This window comes from Meleagris gallopavo, chromosome 1, assembly GCF_905368555.1.
Source record: "Meleagris gallopavo chromosome 1, MGAL_WU_HG_1.1, whole genome shotgun sequence".
In the NCBI taxonomy this organism is placed as follows: Eukaryota; Metazoa; Chordata; class Aves; order Galliformes; family Phasianidae; genus Meleagris; species Meleagris gallopavo.
The window spans coordinates 94,039,234-94,060,388 of record NC_139404.1 but is presented as its reverse complement, the minus strand read 5'-3'; positions in this window follow the sequence as shown (position 1 = coordinate 94,060,388).

Here is a 21,155-nt window from a genome sequence, read left to right as displayed (position 1 = left end):
TACATGATGTTATGATGTGGAATACTGAAAACCAAAAAACATAAAACCATGACATTCCACCCCTTATTCTACATCACTACATCATGCTTAATATACATACACACAAACAAACAATGATTAAAATGCATTACACACACATGCCTATATACATATATATACATAGAATTACTGACTGCACTCCCCCAACATCAAATTTCCTTCACATTGAACATCCCTGTTTTTCTGCATTACCCACCAAGTGGACCCTGATCCCTGGGCAAAACCAGAACCACAGAGAGGTTTGCCCTTTCCAGAAGCTGGAAGGACCTAAGCTGCTTTTCCCAACATGTTCTTTACACGTACAACAGGGACTTTATCTCCCTCTATGGCATGTAGGGAGCTGGATTGGGTAGGACCATCACAATTGATAGATCCTCTGGTATTGACCAACCAGGTGGCTTCTGCCAAATGCTTCTCTCAGTGTTTAAATGTTCTGCCACCCATTGTTTTCAGCATAGTTTTTAACAACCTATTGTATTGTTCAATTTTACCAGAGGCTGGTGCATGGTAGGGAATATGATAAATCCGCTCAATGCCATGATCTTTGGCGCAAGTATTTAAGAGAGAATTTTTGAAATCAGTCCCATTATCTGACTCAACTCTTACTGGGGTGCCGTGTCGCTACAGGACTTGTTTCTCGAGACCCAATATGGTGGTGTTTCAGGTGGTAGCATGGGGTACTGCATATATTTCAAGCCACCCAGTGGTTGCCTCCACCATGGTAAGCATAATACCACTGCAAGATCATGGCAAGGTGATATAATCAACCTGCCATGTCTCCCCATATTTATACTTTTGCCATCGCCCTTCCCCCCAGAGGGGTTTCATCCTCTTGGCTTGTTTAATTATGGCACATGTTTCACAGTCATGAATAACCTGTGCAAATGCGTACATAGTTAAGTCCACCCCTCGGTCTCTAGCCAATTTATATGCTGCATCTCTTCCTTGATGGTCCAAGATCTCATGGGCCCACCAAGCTAGAAATAATTCACCCTTGTTCTGCCAGTCCAGGTCTATTTGGGCCACCTCAGTTTTGGCAGTGTGGTCTACCTGATGGTTATTTCATTGTTCTTCACTAGCCCAACTCTTGGGCACATGAACATTTACATGGCGCACCTTTACAAGTGTATTCTTTATTCGGGCAGCAATATCTTTCCACAGCTCAGCAGCCCAAATAGGTTTACCCTTTCTTTGCCAGTTATTTTGCTCCCACTGCTGTAACCATCTCCATAGAGCATTTGCCACCATCCATGAGTCAGTATAAAGATAAAGCATTGGTCACCTCTCCCGTTCAGCAATGTCTAAGGCCAGTTGGACAGCCTTTACCTCTGCAAATTGGCTCGATTCTCCTTTTCCTTCAGTGGCCTCTGCAACTTGTCGTATGGGGCTCCACACAGCAGCTTTCCATCTGTGATGCTTCCCCACAATACAGCATGATCCATCTGTGAACAGGGCATATTTCTTTTCATTTTCTGGTAGTTCATTGTATGGTGGGGCCTCTTTAGTTTGCGATAACTCTTCTGCTGGTGATGTTCCAAATTTTTTGCCTTCAGGCCAGTCCATGATCACCTCTAGGATTCCTGGACAGCTGAGATTCCCCATCTGTGCTTGTTGTGTAATCAGCGCAATCCACTTACTCCAGGTGGCATCAGTTGCATGATAGGTGGAGGGAACCTTTCCTTTAAACATCCAGTTCAGCACTGGCAGTCGAGGTGCCAGAAGGAGCTGTGTTTCAGTACCAATTACTTCAGAAGCAGCCCGAACTCCCTCATATGCGGCTAAGATCTCCTTCTCAGTTGGAGTGTAGCCCTCTTCTGACCCCCTGTAGGCTCGACTCCAGAATCCTAGGGGTCGGCCTCGGGCCTCTCCTGAGGCTCTTTGCCACAAACTCCAAGTGGGACCTTTCTCTCCAGCAGCAGCGTAGAGGACGTTCTTTATACCCTGTCCCGTTCATACTGGCCCTAGGGCCACGGCATGGGCTATCTCCTGTTTAATCTGTTCAAAAGCCTGCTGCTGCTCCGGGTCCCATGAAAAGTCATTCTTCATTCGCATCACCTGATAAAGGGGGCTTACAATGGGGCTATAGTTTGGAATATGCATTCTCCAAAAGCCCACTGCGCCCAGAAACGATTGTGTCTCTCTCTTGCTAGTGGGTGGAGACATAACAGTGATTTTGTCAATCACATCTGCTGGAATGAGATGACATCCATCTTGCCAGAATATACCTAGGAACTGAATCTCCTGAGCAGGTCCTTCCACTTTGCTTTGCTTAATAGCAAAACCAGTTTGCAGAAGAATTTGGATTATTTGTTCTCCTTTCATGAAGACTTCTTCTGCTGTATTGCCCCACACAACGATATCATCAATGTACTGCAGGTGCTCAGGAGCACTGCCCTGTTCCAATACAGTCTGGATCAACCCATGGCAAATGGTCAGGTGTGTTTCCACCCCTGGGGCAAACAGTTCCTAGTATACTGAACACCCCTCCATGTGAAAGCAAACTGTGGCCTACATTCTTTGGCCAAAGGAATGGAAAAGAAGGCGTTAGCAATGTCATTGGTGGCATACCATTTGGCTACTTTTGATGTGGAATACTGAAAACTAAAAAACATAAAACCATGACACTTACACACCTCCGGGGCAGTGACTTCACCACTTCCCTGGCCAGTATGTTCCAATGCCTAACAACTCTTTCAGAGAATAAATTCTTTCTAATATCCAACCTGAACCTCCCCTCTCAAAACCTGAGGCCATTCCCTCTAGTCATATTTAAAAGAGACTAAAGGAAATGGAAAGAAATAGTAAAATCTTACTCTGATTTACAGTTTGCATATCATCTATATTCTCCTAATAAATGAATCAAATAATCCCAACACTGTAAATTATCCCACCTGGGAGTGTTAAAAATATCAACTGAAATTGTTCCTATGTCATCAGCTTGAAATAAGCCAATTTTTCTATTTTTCACCACCACTTTTGAGATGTATCTTCTTATTAATTGAAAAATTACAGTAATAAAGTTACAAATCTCAGATGTGAAATTTCTCTTAAAGCAAATAGACTAACAAAATTGCAGCATAATTGAGATACTTTCCCTAAACAAAAGACATATTGTTCAGCAATGCCATTTGCTTTCGCAAGGAAGGCTATATTTTTTTAAGAGAACTCCTTTTACCAGCTTGCAAATAGAGTCTCATTCCTGTGTGTAGCCCCTTCCCCCAAACGCATTCAGAATTCAGGTAGGACTGTCCTTTTATATCTAAAGGACTCTTAAATTCTTATTCTTACGCAATAAGAAGGTGGGAGAAGGTTCTTTTGAAAACATCTCTCCCTCTCCTGAGGGCTTCATCCAGATTCTAGACGAGATGTTTCTATATGATAGCTTAGAAACCAAATGCCATCCTAAACATAAAGCTATGTTTTCTGTTTTTTTTTTTCTTTCATATTTTAATAATTTGGTTGCAGTTTCTTAATCAAGTGTTAAACTTTTTATTTTGCTTAATATTAAAGAAGATTGACTCTATGTTATTAAGAGATTCATCAGGTTGGGCTCATTGATGAAGGTTACAAGTTCAGTTACTGCATCGGAAGGAAGCAACCTCCCAGTAGGCTGATGAGCCTGTTACAAAAGCTGCATTCAGTGGAAGCATTATTTATAGAGAAAAAAGAGGAACAGGGAGGGAGTGGGGCAAAAAAGTACAACAAACAAAATAAGTTTTATGTAACCTGTCAGATCACCACATTTAGGACTCCTACTGTTCAAATCTTCACCATAACAAGCAATACCTGGCTTACTATTTAACACAGAGCTAAGAGTCCTAGGTGAATTTAGCCCTTCACTTTTTGATTTCTCCTACATCTAAGTAAGATTATGAAGATAGACTTTATATTTCACTTTTTTTTTTTTAATTCTTCTTTCTGTAAGTTTATGCCATAATTTTATTTATTTTTTTTCTCCACAGACAAAAAAAAAAAAAGATTAATTATGCCAGCTGATATGGCATTCAAGGCCTGTAATAGTCTAACAAGAACTAAAAAGAAACAAGAACAGTGAAAATATTAAGAAAAATATACACATATTTCCAAGTACATATTCTGAGATTCAATGAATTTCAAAAGCAATTCATTAGAAATCAAATAACAAACATTGTCTTTCAATGCAGATGCAATTGAGTTTTTTTCCATGTCTATTTAAATTAATAAAACTCTCTTCAAAGCCGAGCATAAATATGAATTGCTTGTAGAAACATAGAATTACAGAATGGTTTTGGTTGGAAGGGACCTTAAAGCCCATTGAGTTCCAGTCCCCTGCTGTAGGAAAGCTGCCCCCCACCAGCTCAGGCTGCTCAGGGCCCCATCCAACCTAGCCTTGAGCACCTCCAGGGATGGGGCATCCACACTTCTCTGGGCAGCTCTGCCAGTGCCTCACTGCCCTCTGAGTAAAGAATTTCCTCTTAAAAGCTAACCTAATTCTCCCATCCTTTAGTATGAAACCATTCCTCTTTGTTTTATTACTATTAATTTGAATAAATGATTCTACTGTAGTCCATCTGTGCAGAACCAAAACCAATATTTTGTCTCTAATAACAAGCAGCAAGTGAATAATCAGCCCTTAACAAGCAAACCCAACAACAATATGCAGGCTGGAGACCCATTCCCCTTCATCTCCTTGTATCATGTGGGTCACAAAGCATGCATCCTATTCTTCATGGGTATTTGCTTTAGCTGAAACTAACAGGGCACCTAATTTTGACTAACTCATGTCCTTTTACCTGGTTCCTTTTGTACTTTTCCCTGAAGGGGGGTGTTTAAACATGACCATAGATTCTCTTACTGCCCCAAATCTATCAGGAAAAATTTTAAAAGAGAAAAACATATAGGAAAAATAAAAAAAGTTGGGAAGTGAGACAAAGGAAAAACGACTGACTTGGTGTTTTAATTATTTATTTTGACTTAAAGTATGGTGGAAAAATAAGTATTCCTAATTATGTGCCTCTGAAACAATAACATGGATTTATAGAGGTGGAATGTTTGCAAGTAATATCTGACTCAATCCTCAGTTATCGCTGGCCGGTCCCCCTTTCCATGCAGCCTATCTCTAAGCAGAGAGACCTGGGACACCTTGCCAGTGAAGGCTGATGCAAACACTTCGAGCTCTTTCTGTAATTTCATCCTTACCTCTGTCCACTGCCATTAAATCATCGTCCGCACCCATTCAGCAGTAGTCCCACATCTTTCTTAATCAGCCTGTTACTACTAAGCTCGTGGCAAGAACTCTTTTTTTTGTCCTTTATGTTTCTTGGCATGTCTTAGCTCAAGCTGAGGTTTTGTTAACACTATCCCTAAATCCCCAGGCAGTGTTTTTAAATTACACTTTTGTAGCCCATCTCTGTTACCACTTCTATCTCTATGATTATTATTACATTTTTACATTGGAGCTCTGTCACAAGCTTTAAATTGTGGTTGAAGGAATCTAGGGTTTTGCCTTTAAAAAAATCATACCTATGCTATGTACACAAATTAAGCAATCTAATAAACGCAATGAGAGAGAATTATTTTTGTTTAAACTGAGAATGAAACTAGCATTTTTTTAAATAAGGAAAGTATTGATCAGAAATACTTTATCAATACATGCATAGATTTTCACAAATTAAAAATTATCTGAACCTCAAATCACAGTAAAACAGATTAAATTAATATTTTTCTCAGGCAGAAGTTGAAGTCTTTGTTGTTGAATACAAAAATAAAAATATATTAAATACATATGCAGCTAATCTCACACAAAATTCACTAAGCAATTTAAAAAAATACCTGAAGTCTTCAGAAAAAGTTTTACTTGTTCAATAAAATACAGTTTTTGCCATCAGGACAGCATGGCATAGTCATGTGTTATGGTAGAATTTATGCTGGGATGCTCTCAGTAGAGGGAAAAATATGAGGCTGCACTTTTCAATCTTCAGCATTCCAAAAAGTGTGAAAGATAGAAAGAAAGTAAGAAAGAAAGTTTCAAGTTGTGCCTGTATTTCACTTAATTCAGTTATGTATCACATTTATTTAGTACTCCACTCCAGAGCTGATACAGATTCAGAACACCAAAGGAAAAAATATTTGAACTCAGTTAAAAAAGTTTGCTGATACACTGAGAACACCATGTCTGTTAAGTCCCTATAATTCAAACCACATCTGTTTTTCAGTCTATGCTCACTTTTGTCTCATTAAAGAAAAAGTTTTGCCCAATTCCAATGTAGTAAAAAAGAATTTAAGAGCTGTTTGCATATTTAAAATCCCAGGTTACTTGATGTATGTGACAAATCACATGGTTAAAGTATTCTAGATGGCAAAATCTAATTAATTGGAAGATTCTTCCTCCTTTTATTATGAATGCAAAGTAGAGCAGAAGGAGAAGCAATTGAGAGAAAACAATAAGAGTAGAGAAAGCATAAAGGCTCGGGTACAAGTCTTGCTTACCTTTTGCAGTAAACATGAAGACAATGGTGTTATCCAGGATGAGACTTTAAAAATGTTAAGGATGCAAAAGATAAAAAAGCAAACACTTTAACGTGCTGGGATTAAATATTGTAATTTGTGTGTGTATTTGTATGTTGTGAAAAGCTTCTGGCTTGTCTCAAGTCTACAGGAAGTAAAACTAGTTGCTGAAATAGTTACTTCTGTCAAACTTAACTCATAAGGTATTCACGGTGTTTGTATGAAGATGCTGTAGATATGAGCTTTATGTGATTAAGAGAGACAAAGCAGTTGAGAACACCTAAGTGAATTGCCTCTCATCTCTCTAAGCTGACTGCATGTAGCTTAAACATTAGTTCTGTAAGGATAGGTGGTACAGGTCATGTCCCAGAGTTGCACAAAAGACAGAGTTCATTTAGGCAGGTGGTTCTTCCTTCACTAGGTGACTGAAAAAAATACTGTAACATCTGCTTATTAAAAAAATTTTCATTTCCTTAAGCTGTAGAAAAAGTAAACATCAGAATAGCATCAGAAGAACAAATAAACATGCCTTTTTAATTATGAATTGCAAAAAGATTATAAGCATCATTGAAGGTGTGTCACTATCAGAAAGAAATGCATTAGAAAATCCCCTATGCCAATCTCATGATAGGGTTTCTGGTACCTGTTTCCAGGCACAGCAGAATCAGGAATGCACTCAGTGGAAGCACATGGGTCTCAGGTACTGAAAACAGAGCCACTGACATGTAAGAGTCCTGTTTGTATGTCACTGCGTTCAACTTTCTCAGGGTTTATGCTAACAGCTGCAATGTACAGTGCCATAGATGTTGGGTGTATTGCACAGTGACTCTGGGAACCCTTTCATACTGGCAGATCAGGTTCTTTCATTGAGAAGCAGATGCCTCAACAACAGGGCTTTCTGTGAGGAAGTGTAAACCTTTATTCTTTCCGTAGTGACCACATAGTAAGGTTAAAGAATATCATAATTATGAAAAGGATAATAAAATGAAAGAAAAGAATCTATTAAAAATGTATTCAAACTCTAACAAACTTATAATTAGGGCTTTCTCCGTGAAGCCTAGGGAGAAAAACTAATTATTTTCAGATTGTGTAGCTGATGCCGAAAATTTTGTAAGTAATTATATATTTATTAGGAACTTATAAGAGCAGGAAACTGTAACTCCATCTGGTCTGGGAAAAAAAAAAAAAAAAAAAAAAAAAACTGCCTTCACTAAGAGATCTTCTTTTACAAAATTATGGGTTGATTTTATAAGAAATTGTACATTACAACATATTGATGTACTTTACTTGCAGGAGGGAAATAGTATAATGGAATTATTTTAATATAATTTTGTTCCAAATCTTGAGTACAAAATATTTTAATGTTGTTTTTCATGAGAATGAATTATTGCATACATTAATTTTGATACAGACTGTCTTCATATGAAAATACATTTTAAATGAAAATAATTTAAAAATATTGTGCACAATGATTATAAATTATTAGTATCAGCAAAACTTGTGATTTTTATCACAAAATGACACAAAATGCACAAAATATCTGAAAACAGACTTCAGCTGGCAGTAAATTACAATCAAAGGACAGTATAAATGTGTGGTCAAGCTATAAGAAAAATCAAACAAACAAAAAACCCAAACACATGCAACAGAACGTGAGTGGTTCATTTTCTAACTTATAAATCCCTTGTTTTATAATTAGTTTCTTAAAGGGAAGAGCTGACTGTTCCTTTCATCTACTTTTCTTATATTGAATAAGTTTGACCATTAGAAGCTTTTGTTAAATAACAGCCTTGAGATGAGACAGATGGCTTTAGTACTCTCTATATATTTGCTTAGCAGAAAAACCACAATGGGAGCTGAGTTCATCAGTATGAAAAATAAATAGATGTTCTTAGGGAAATGCAAACCTAAGTGCTCAAGAATGTATTTTAAGAGGTTAAAGGACCATGTCCACACTAAAAGCTCCTAAAGAACGTGAACGTGTATTATGAAGAATTGATTTTCTTTTGTTGTTTTACAAAACAGAAGGCCAGTCATCTTACTGACCTTAAAGGCAGTAAGTCCTGGTCTTGGACCAAGGCTGTGCTAAAGACACAAGCAGCTTCAGAGGAATAAGAAAGCAGGGGAGAGTATTTCTGATGTCTAAAATTGCTTTAAATGCAATTGTTATCAGCATTTCTTAATTTATTTTTTGAATAAAGCTTCTTGTTTCTGTTATTGTTCTTATTATCACTGCTAGATAGTTCCATCCAGTCCTTGCCACACTATGTTATTATTTCATCTTAAAATAAACAGTGCATGCAAGTATTGAAATGAAGGAAAAAGAGGAGAGAAGAATCAGGAGGAGGCTGTTCTCATCTTAAGACATTGGTGAATGACTTGCAGCACCCCACGGCAAAACTAGTCAAAAATTAGAGAAGTAAACTGCATGAATTTTGTATCTTTTTAAAAATTATTATTATTTAAAATGCAATAAGAAAAACAAAACTGTTATTTTTGTGTTGATTTTTTTTTTTCTACTTTAATAAGCGTTCATGTGAAGGGAAAAAAAAAGGAAATTTTTAATTTGCCTTCTGTTACTTGATCAAGTAAAAAGAAAAATAATTTTAAACACGTTAAAACATCAGCAGCACTTTACATTCTAGCTAATCTCTGCAGATTTCTAGTAGATGAAACACTTAAAATAAGACTTCAAATATTTGCTGTGAAGACCCAACTTTACTATTGAAGCAATAATGCACTACAACTTGAAGTCACCAATACTGCCTAAACTGTTGCTGTGTTGTAATGTATCTTTGTATTCCTGAAACTATCATCCTCTACGCTGACTTTCACAGATTTTGAGAGCATCATTTTTATAAGTGAAGTCAAGAGAAGTCATAGAACCTTTATGACTCTGAAAATCACATGTGGTGCCACTCGTGTTGAACACTTAAACTGGAGGAAGAAAAATCTCTTGAAATTTTGAAAAAAAAATTGCTTAATGAAACATGTCTTAATTTACTCTTCTGTGAAAGATATGTTCTACCCAGATCAAAGACATTATGAAACTTAATATTATAAGTATATAAATACATACTATTTTGTGTTTTAAATAAACCATACATATGTATACTCTCAATGCTTATTTTATGTCTATGTGTGCCTTTTGTATGTGAGCTTTTGCATATGTTTTGAAATATTCAGCCAAACCTTCTCAACTCAAAGTACAGCTCGGCAACCAAGCATTCCCTAACCATCAACAAATTTTGAAATATGGTTGTATGAATTCATTATATGTCTAAAGCTTGAGTGTATCAACTTTATTAGTAAGTTAGAGCATGATCATTCAAATTAAAGTATAATTTGTCTGGTTGAGAACTAGCCGTAAGAAGCTACTCTTGCTTGGAGTAATATGCCAGCTATAGTTATAAAATCCTGTTTTTCAGCCTTATGCTGATTTCTGTCACTGGGTGTTCCTACTTAAATTAACTGGTCTCACCAGAAAGAATACTACCTAAGGCATATACCAGGGCATATCTTTTGTCTCAAAGTATCTTTAAAAGAAGAATAGAGTAAACTTTATATTTTCGTGCAAGAATTCATAGTTGCATATTATTTGCAATATCAAAACGATCACCTCAGCCAATGAAAAAATAGGAGCAAAAAGAATATATTGTAGAAAAAGTAGAAAATTGTCATTAAACAGTAAAACAAACAATAGTAAAGATAAAATGCACTGTCCTAAGCATTTGAAAAGCATCTAAACTGATAAAAGAATAACCTTCTAAACAGTCTCCATGGACACAGGGGCTGCAAAAGAGCTGTCTTTTTTTCAAAGAATAAGAAATCCCCGGACCTGACCTGATGCCACAAAGTACCTAATCAGTACATCTCTTTTAGAGCCAGGGGAAAAAAAAAAAAACTTTCTATTGTTTATACAATAGCTAGGGAAATATTAGTTAAAAATCCAATATACAGACTTGTGACAAAGAAAAGTAATGACTGGCTGCACTTGCTAATGATGATATCCACTGCTTAGACTGGGTAGTGCAATTATATGACTGCTTTGTTTTATAATGGTTTCTTCTTCATTTCTTTCTTCTCATTGACATTTTTCTCCATTCTCAATGAAGAGAAAATGTTGTATATAATGTGTTTGCACAAATGATATAATAATAAAAAAAAAAGATTATTAAGGTTTTTTGTTACTCCATCAGACAGTAGAGATGAACTACAAGGCTCATGGGTCACACACAATGCCTTTCAAACGCATTATGGCATTAATCCTCTCCCCCAGTGTCCCAAGTAGGAGACTAAGACAGTCTATAATGATATGGCAAGGGACTGGCTTGTTACTCAGTTTATGCTTGAAAGTGCATGACTGAATTTGTAGTGTCACAGACTAGGTTAGCAATAATTAGCAGTGTTTTCAGAGAACTCGATACCAACATGAAGAAATGGTCATTGGAGCATCACCCCTACAGAGACACAAAGGGCACATGCTCCAGCCATGCTTTCAGCGACATAACATTATGTGCTGCAGACAGAAGAGATATTTATTTTTTAGGAAAAAAAAGGTAACAAACTACCAGGCAAGGAGATATTAAATGTGATACAATAAGAAAATTGAAAATTGAAGTATTTTTTTTCTCCTTTATATCTAATTAAACTAATTTAAAGCCTAAACTGTAAAAACCACTAAATATGTTCTTATTTAAAAAAAAAAAAAAATGCCACTCAAAACTGGATTGTGTCAGATATATAGTCTAAAAACATGCTTAATTAGATCTACTCGAATGACAAACAGTAAATCTAAATGAGGCTTTTAGGTCTATGGGAAGCTCCATGGAAATGAAATCCAGTTCAAGGCCTTGCAAACTACTTCAACACAGCAGGAAATTAATTTTTTCTTTCTTATTGGATTTTTGTATAAATTGTTTCAGAACATTCAGACTTACAAGAAACATCACGTGAGAATTAGATCCAGCAATGAAAACTGAGATTCGTGTGGCTTAATTGCATAGCATGGACCTGCTTGCCTGCTACATTCTGAAATCTGCTTTCATCAGTCAGGATAAACAAGGGTTCATGCGTGTACCAGGGGGGAGATTCTCAGCTGATGCAAAGCAGAGTAGTTCTGCTGGCTTCTCTGACACTGTGATGATTTTCATAATGAAAGAGTTATGGCTCTATTCCTCTTACAACCTAACATTTTTTTTTCTACTAAATTTGCTAGAAATCTTTTTAAAAAGAAATAGCATAGGCAAATCACAATCAATCAAAATATGAGAACAAAAAACCTGATTTTCTATTGTCTATAGTCCAATATGGATATTTCCCTTTTTCATGGTCTTACACGAATATCAAGCAAGGTAGTTTATCCAAAGGAATTCCAAGAAATCACCATTACGTTCAGCAAATGCCAGACAACTTTCACTGTGTTTCAGGAAACATACATGTAAAGGTAAGCTATCTGCTTATACTATAAGAAATAAAGGGAGCTCCTTGCACTGAATTTTCAAACAAGGAACTCAAAGGGCAGACTTTGTCTACCAATTAGTTTGAAAGTTATATCTACACTGAAAAGAGTGAGTTCTGCTTAACCATCTCAACTTTATTATCACTTGGTCTTCACTTTGTCTCCTTTCAACTTCTGGACTTTGGATTCACAAAGCAGGACACTTGATGACTTTTAGATGTTAATCTAGAAAAAATCTTATCACTTGTGATACAAAACCTGTATTTTCCAGTGGCTTACTCGAGAGAATAAAATGCTATCTAAACACCTCCTGAAGAAAGATACTCTGTTTGGCTTCAGTTTTCAATTCTTGAACCATTTTCCTAAGCAGTAATCTGTGTAAATCATAAGCTTCAGCAGAAAGAAAAAAAATGGACGAACAGTTATCAAAATACAAAAGAACAATCAGTGTCATACAGAAAATTGTGTGGATTCATACAACTTGCAACTAAGGTGGGAAACTCCTTGCCCTGGATATCATACAATGCCAAAATTTATGTAAACTCAAGGAGTGGCAGAACAGGAGTGCAGGAAATAAAACACGTAGATATTATGCCTTGTAATTAGAAATTTCATAAGCTACAAGTCACTACCATGGGAAATAAGGGATGGAAGAATCACAGGCATTTGCTCTGCTTTAGGCACCCACTTCTGGCCACTGTTTGAGACAGTCTGCTGGATTCGGTAAACTCATATGACACCTTATGAACCCATTCTTGACCAGTTAAAATTTTTCACAGTCTTTTCAGAATAAGAATAAAAAATGAAAAGTGCTATGCATATATGCAACACGTATCCATGAGAATTAGAAACTCCAATAATACTCAATATCACAGCTCTATTTAAGGACTGCTCTTGGTTTTCAGACCCCACAGATTGCCAGTAGAAATATATTTGTCATGGGTCTAAAAAATTATGTTAATTAATTCCCAACACTGCTGGAGGATTACATTCTTTTTGCTGATTTGTATGGCTATAAAACAGAAGATTGTAGAGATAGTTTGGATCTTGACCTGATTATATTTCCAGCTATTTCAGCTCAGATTTGAATTTTAACAAAGAATAAACAAACAAAGCAAACATTACTAGTGCAGAGATGTATAAAATGAAGCTTTATTTTTTAAGCAAATAGCTCAATAGATATTTAGTAAGACTTTTAAACCAATAAACAATTGTCAAAACATTGAGGAATTGAATCATCTAGTCTATATAAACAATCTGTATGACCTTCATATTCTACCCATAAAAAAATTACTAGAAAGCATTTATACCTATATAAGATAGTGTACAGATTTAGGACTATTTAACTAACGTGCACCTAAAATAACACATGAAGAGGTCAGCCGTTCTGTACTGATTCAGTAACTGTTTAGTGAAATAGAAGTATTTCAAACATATTTGGTTAAATTTGGATTATATTTACATATCAAATCAGGAATAGGTTAAGCCAAACTATTTAGACTTCATATAAGGAACATGATGTTGAGAGATACTTTTACTTATTATTGGCAGTCTATTACAATTCCATTAATTTTAGTAACTAAATAACCAGGCAAAAGTTCGTAAGTAAGCATAAAAGTAGAAAAGTTCAGAATAAGTTAACTCTACAGATGTGATTTTTTTAAAACATCATGACACAAACTATAATAAAAGAGAACACCTGCTACTGATGACATAATATAGGGGGGTTTTTTTCTGCCTGTTCAGCAATTATATCTCTGGCTGCTGAACTCTGCAAGAAGAGTTCAAAACTGCAAGAAGACACCAAAGACATCGATTTGTGGGCTGTTCCCTGCATATGATGGCAACTTGGCACAGGTATCTATTGTGAACTTTGTAAAGAAGATAGTGTACTTTTGTCTTCCTGTAAGCTCTTGCTAAAACTGTGGGTTCTCAGGAAGGAAAGTGAAGATTTTGAACAGCCATCTTACCTTGAGAAAGTGGTTTATTTTTTTTTCTTTAAATTAGAAATTCCTTTTCTTTGTGAACAAGAGGGATAGTATCTTATGTAATGTTCCAAAGCAAAACAATGATTAGTGTGTGTTTTTAATGCATTCTGAATTATTTAAAATTATCTAAGAAAGTTACAACATGGTAAAAGTACCACCGCAACTAAAAATTCAATCAGCATAATGTTATTTTCAAACAGGCTGATTTTTGTGTGTATGTCCTGAATAAATATTTCCAATTCATGTGTAAATCAACTTCTCTAATTAAGTAAAACAAGAAACTGTATATTTGGTAAGATATTATAATTCCCAGTCAGTCATATTAAATATTGTATTTACTTAGATTTTAAGTTCTAGAACAGTCATTCATTTTGAACTTTCTGTTTGTTTTTAATTAAATTTATAACTCCAGTGTTTCCCAGTGAATAAATTAGGGTCATTCAACAGTGAAGTTCATTTATGCTGAAGAATTAAGGAGGAAACTGTAGAGCAGAAAGATGGTCTTGGAACTTCAACAGGGAGATCAGCTAAAACAACTGTCAGTTGGGATGGTGGAGAGAGTGGGAGAAGGATCTTCAACTGAGAGACTCCAGACATAACCCCTTCTTGAGAATTTTCACTATGATTTTATGATTCTCTGGAGTGTGTCCAGAGAAGGGCAACAAAACTGGTGAGGAGTCTGGAGCACAAGTCTTATAAAGAGTGGCTGAGGGAGCTAGGATTGTTTAGTCTGGAGAAGAGGAGGCTGGGGGGAGAGCTCATTGCACTCTACAACTTCCTGAAGGGAGGCTGGGGTGAAGAGGGGTTTGGCCTCTTCTCCCAGGCAACAGATAGGACCCAGGGAAATGGACGCAAGTTGTATCAGAGGAGGTTTAGGTTAGACATGAGGAAAAACTTTTTCTGTCAGAGAGTGGTAAGGCACTGGAATGGCCTGCCCAGAGAGGTTGTGGAGTCACCATCCCTGGCAGTGTTCAAGAGGTGTCTGGATGAGGAGCTGTGAGATATGCTTTAGTAGCTTGTGGTAGTAGTGGTAATGAATCACAGAATCACAGAATCACAGAATTGTAGGGATTGGAAGGGACCTCTAGAGATCATCGAGACCAACCCCCCTGCCAAAGCAGGTTCCCTACACCAGGTCGCACAGGTAGGCGTCCAGGCGAGACATGAATATCTCCAGAGAAGGAGACTCCACAACCTCCCTGGGCAGCCTGTTCCAGTGCTCTGTCACCCTCACCGTGAAGAAGTTCTTACGCACATTCGTGCGAAACTTCCTATGCTGCAACTTATGTCCGTTTCCCCTCGTCCTGTCTCCACGTACCACTGAAAAGAGACTGGCCTCACCGCTATGGCCACCACACCTCAGATATTTATAAACCTGGATCAGGTCCCCTCTCAGTTGTCTTTTCTCAAGGCTAAACAGACCCAGGTCACTTAGCCTTTCTTCATAGGGGAGATGTTCCAGGCCCTTCACCATCTTTGTGGCCCTCCGCTGGACTCTTTCCAAGAGATCCCTGTCTTTTTTGTACTGGGGAGCCCAGAACTGGACACAGTACTCCAGATGAGGCCTTACCAGGGCAGAGTAGAGGGGGAGGATCACCTCCCTCGACCTGCTGGACACGCTCTTCTTAATGCACCCCAGAATGCCATTGGCCTTTTTGGCTATGAGGGCACACTGCTGGCTCATGGCCAACCTGTCGTTCACCAGGATGCCCAGGTCCCTCTCTGCAGAGCTCCTCTCCAGCAGCTCATCCCCCAGCCTGTATTAGTGCATGAAATTATTCCTCCCTAGGTGTAAGACCCTACACTTGCTTTTGTTGAACCTCATCCGGTTTCTTACTGCCCAGCTCTCCAGCCTGCCCAGGTCTCGCTGAATGGCAGCACAGCCTTCAGGCGTGTCAGCCAATCCTCCCAACTTCGTATCATCAGCAAACTTGCTGAGGGTGGCCACTATCCCCTCATCAAGGTCATTGATGAAGATGTTGAACAAGACCGGACCCAGCACAGACCCTTGGGGGACACCACTGGTTACAGGTCTCCAGCCAGATTCTGCACCACCAATGACGATCTTCTGCACTCTGCCAGTCAGCCAGTTCTCAACCCACCTCACTGTCCACTCGTCTATCCCATACTTCCTCAGCTTTGTTGTAAGGATGTCGTGGGAGACAGACAGTATCAAATGCCTTTCTAAAATCAAGGTAGACTACATCTACCACTCTTCCCCCTTCCACCCAGCATGTGACAGCATCATAGAAGGCCACCAGGTTGGTCGAGCACGACCTCCCCTTGGTGAACCCATGCTGATACTCCTGATAACCTCCTTTTCTCCCAGTTGTCTGGAGATGGTATCCAGCACAAGCTGTTCCATCACCTTTCCAGGGACGGAGGTGAGGCTGACAGGCCTATAATTACCCGGATCTTCCTTCTTGCCCTTTTTGAAGACCGGAGTGACATTGGCTATCCTCCAGTCTTCAGGGACCTCCCCTGTTGTCCAAGACCTCTCAAAAATGATGGAGAGCGGTTTGGCAATGACCTCCGCCAGCTCCCTCAGCACACGTGGATGCACCCCATCAGGTCCCATGGACTTGTGGACCTTAGTACTGCCTAGGCGCTCACGCACGTCCTCTTTCCTGACTAAAGGGAAGTCTCCCATTCCCCAGACCCTCTCACTAACCTCCAGGGTGTGGGATTCCTGCGGGAGAGCCTTTTCACTGAAGACGGAAGTAAAGAAGGCATTCAGTATCTCTGCCTTCTCAGCATCCCCCGTTACGAGAACCCCCCCTCACTTAATAAGGGGCCCACATTCTCTCTAGTTTTCCTTTTGCTGTTAACATACTTGAAGAAGCCTTTTTTATTATCCTTTATCACTTTAGCTAGATTCAATTCCAGACGGGCTTTAGCCTTCCTCGTTGCATCCCTGCAGGCCCTGACTACATTCCTATATTCTTCCCAAGTGGTCAGACCCTTTTTCCACATTTCATGGACCTTCTTCTTTCCTTTGAGCTTGCGCATGAGCTCCTTGCTCATCCACACAGGTCTCCTGCCACCTTTTCCCGATTTCATGCTCACAGGGACGCACCGATCCTGAGCTTGGAAGAAGAGCTGTTTAAATGCTGACCAGCTCTCAGAGGCCCCCTTACCTTCTAACACCCGAGCCCATGGGACAGCTCCAAGTAGGTCCCGGAAGAGATCGAAGCTGGCTCTCCTAAAGTCCAGGATAGCAATCCTATTTATTGCTTTGCTTCTTCCACTCAGGATCTTGAACTCCACCATCTCCTGATCACTACAACCCAAACTGCCCCCAACCTTTACTTCCTTAACAAGTCCATCCCTGTTGGTGAGAATAAGGTCCAGTAACACCCCTTCCCGCGTCGGTTCCTCCACCACCTGCATCAGAAAGTTGTCTTCAACACACTGCAAGAACCGTCTGGACCGTGCGTGCCTGGCCATGTTGGTCGTCCAGCAAATATCTGGATAATTGAAGTCCCCCATAAGCACCCAGTGCCTGGGAATGTGACACTACATCCCGTTGCTTTTGGAAGGCCTCATCAGCCTCCTCATCCTGATCAGGGGGCCTGTAGTACACACCCACAACAATGTCACCCTTACCAGCCTGCCCCTTGATTCTCACCCATAAGCTCTCCACTGCTACATCACTCTCCCCCAAGGGAAGTTCAATACATTCTAGCTGCTCTCTCACAGAAAGAGCAACTCCACCACCCCGCCTAGCCAGCCGATCTTTCCTAAAAAGGACATAGCCCTCCATGACAACATTCCAGTCATGTGAGCTGTCCCACCATGTCTCCGTGATCGCAATGAGATCATGACCTCGCGACCGCACGCAGAATTCCAGCTCTTCCTGTTTATTCCCCATGATGCGCATTAGTATACAGGCACTTAAGAGAAGCAGCATCCCCCCACCCCTCTCCAAGCCTTTGAACTCCACTGTCTCCACCCATCAAGTTCTGTTTGGAGCCTCGAACTGCCCCCTCAGTCCCAGTGGTCCTCATTTTGTCCCCTTCCCCCTTCATACCTAGTTTAAACACCTGTCAATAAGTCCTGCCAGTTCCTCAGCTAGAACCCTCTTCCCCATGGAGACAGGCTGCTTCCATTTGCAGCCATCATGCCAAAGTGCCGAATAAATTGCCCCTTGATCAAAAAAAACAAAACTCCTGCGTTTGCACCAACTCCTAAGCCATTTGTTCAAGAGATGTTTTTTTAGGCTCATCCCAGTATCGTTTCCTGCCACTGAAGGTACAGATGTAATAGCCACGTGCACACCTGTTCCTTCAACTACCCGCCCCAGTCCCCTGAAGTCATCTTTGATAGCCTTCAGGCTTTGAGAAGACGGTTGGACTAGATGATCTTATAGGTCATTTCCAACCTTGTGATTCATAGAATCACCAAGGTTGGAAAAGACCTAAAAGATCATCCGTCCAACCGTTCACCTTTTACCAATAGCTCCCACTAAACCATGTCCCTCAACACAACATCCAGTCTTTCCTTGAACATCCCCAGGGTCGGTGACTCCACCACCTCCCTGGGCAGTCCATTCCAGTACCTAACCACCCTTTCTGAAAAGTAATACTTCCTAATGTCCAGCTTGAATCTCCCCTGCCGTAGCTTGAAACCATTCCCTCTGGTCCTATCACTAATGACACGAGAGAAGAGGCCCGATCCCCAGCTCACTACAACCTCCCTTCAGGAAGTTATAGAGAGCAATGAGGTCTCCCCTGAGCCTCCTCTTCTCCAGGCTGAACATCCCAGCTCCTTCAGCCTCTCCTCATATGGCCTGTGTTCTGTTCCAGACCCCTCACCAGCTTTGTTGTCCTCCTTTGAACACGTTCTAGGGCCTCAATGTCTTTCTTGCAGTGAGGGGCCCAAAACTGGACACAGTACTCGAGGTGCAGCCTCACTAGTGCTGAGTCAGGGGAACAATCACCTCTCTGCTCCTGCTGGCAACACTGTTTCTGATGCAAGCCAGGATGCCATTGGCCTTCTTGGCCACCTGGGCACACTGTCGGCTCATGTTCAGCCGAGCATCAATCAATATCCCCAGGTCCATTTCCTCAACACAGTCCTCCAGCCACACTGCCCCAAGACTGTAGCGTCACCTGGGGTTGTTGTGGCCAAAGTGCAGGACCCGGCATTTGGTCTTGTTGAACCTCATCCCATTGGCTTCAGCCCAGCTCTCCAGCCTGTCCAGATCCCTCTGTATGGCCTCGCTACCCCCAGGCAGATCCACACTTCCAGCCAATTTGGTGTCATCTGCGAATTTACTGAGGGTGCACTCGATGCCCTCATCCAGGTCATCAATAAAGATATTGAAGAGACAGGCCCCAGCACTGACCCCTGGGGAACACCACTCACGACCGGTCACCAGCTGGATTTAACTCCATTCACCACCACTCTCTGAGCCCGGCCCTCCAGCCAGCTCCTTACCCAGCCAAGAGTGTACCCATCCAAGCCTTGGGCTGCCAGCTTCTGCAGTAGAATTCTATGATTCTACGATTCTACGATTCTATGATATAACACTAGACTGAATTTCATATCAGAAACTGATTTATTTCTTGCTGAGGTAATACAATAGCATGGTGGCACACAGCTGAGGTATCACAGCTTCTAGAGACACACTCACTGTAGCACTATTCAGGCCTTCAGGAAAAGTTATACCACAAAATTCTGCAAAACACATGAAACTGAGTCTTCCTCTCACTAAATCAGGCAGAAGTGAGAGAGTTATCAGAATTCTTTTCCTGGCCTGAGATGGAACAAAGGCAGAAAAAAAGATATCAATTGTGATGAACCTAAAATATTTTAGGACAATCAACATATTTAACCTAATTGTATGATTAGTATATGTATATGTATGTATGTATGTATGTATATGTATAAAATACCATGCTCATTTCTAAAAAAAATAATTGACCAAAACATTGCTGCCAGCTCTGTTGGGAGAATCAATGAGATGAGAGTCTGTTTATCATATGTAATATTAAATATATATTTTCCCCTTTAAAAAAAAAGAGAAAAAAGAACATTTGTAACTACAGGCTGCTCTAAGTTAGTTATCATTAGACTGGAGAAACTGCAGTTCATATGCATCTCTTTTCCTCTGTAAATGAATTATACAGGAAATTTTACTGTAATATTATGCAGAGACTTACAACACTAGACAAGCAGTTCAGCCTCCAGAAAACCTGTTATGTTGAATGACAACCTTTTGGCCTTTCAGTGGATCTATTGAAAAGGTGGTTACATTGAAGAAAGTAACAGAGGACATGACTTGGCTGCTCAGAGAAGAAAATGTGCTTCATAAGTGTGGCAATGCAACAGAACCAAGATGCAACAAAATATTTTTCTTCTGTATTTTTGATGCTAACACAAACTGTATCTGAGTTTTAGAGACGGATGGTTCTGAGAAGATGATGAGTTCTGCTGCCTGTAGCAAGTGAGAGAACTGTATGGATTCTGGCAACCAGTTTAGGCTTCTGTCACCAAACATTTCAGCAGACACCTTTGAATTGACCTGCAAGCGAGTGACACTTGCCATGGGCTAAAGGTTCTGAGATAAGAAGGGATTTCGAGTGGATGGCTAAAAAGCAAATTACTCAGAAGATGCATGTTTTGACTAGAATCGGACTGTAGTAATGCCTTGCAGTGGGACAGAGGGGCACTGAGAAGGTCTGTGAAGCTGTAAAGATGAAAAGGGGGGCAGGGCATTGTGAGGTTAAATGATTCTACAGAGTTGTTAAGAGGGTTTGAACCTTTGGGGAATGGCTATAAACCAAAGGGGCTACTATCAGGAAGAACTGGACCAGCTGCCAGGAGCTACTGGCCCACCTGGGCACCCTCATCCAGAACATTGCTGAGGGAGCCAGGGCACATGTTGTTCCCTTGACCCTGTTTGCTGACAGAAGTGCAGCTGCTACCGTATAACTTAGCCCTCGTTGCTAGTCCTCTAAAGTTTGGTTTTCTAAACAGTTAAGCAGTGAGTAAATAGTAGACATATTGTTTTAACAACTTGTTTCTAAACAAATATAGACTTACTATCATGAATCCAATGTTTTTTACAGTCATCCTTCCCTTACTTTTCAAGGACTGGAAGTAGGTGTCACAATGGTTTGTCAAAGTCATTTCATTTCGAGTTTATTCTAAGGTACGAGAGAGTGAAGTAATTAAGA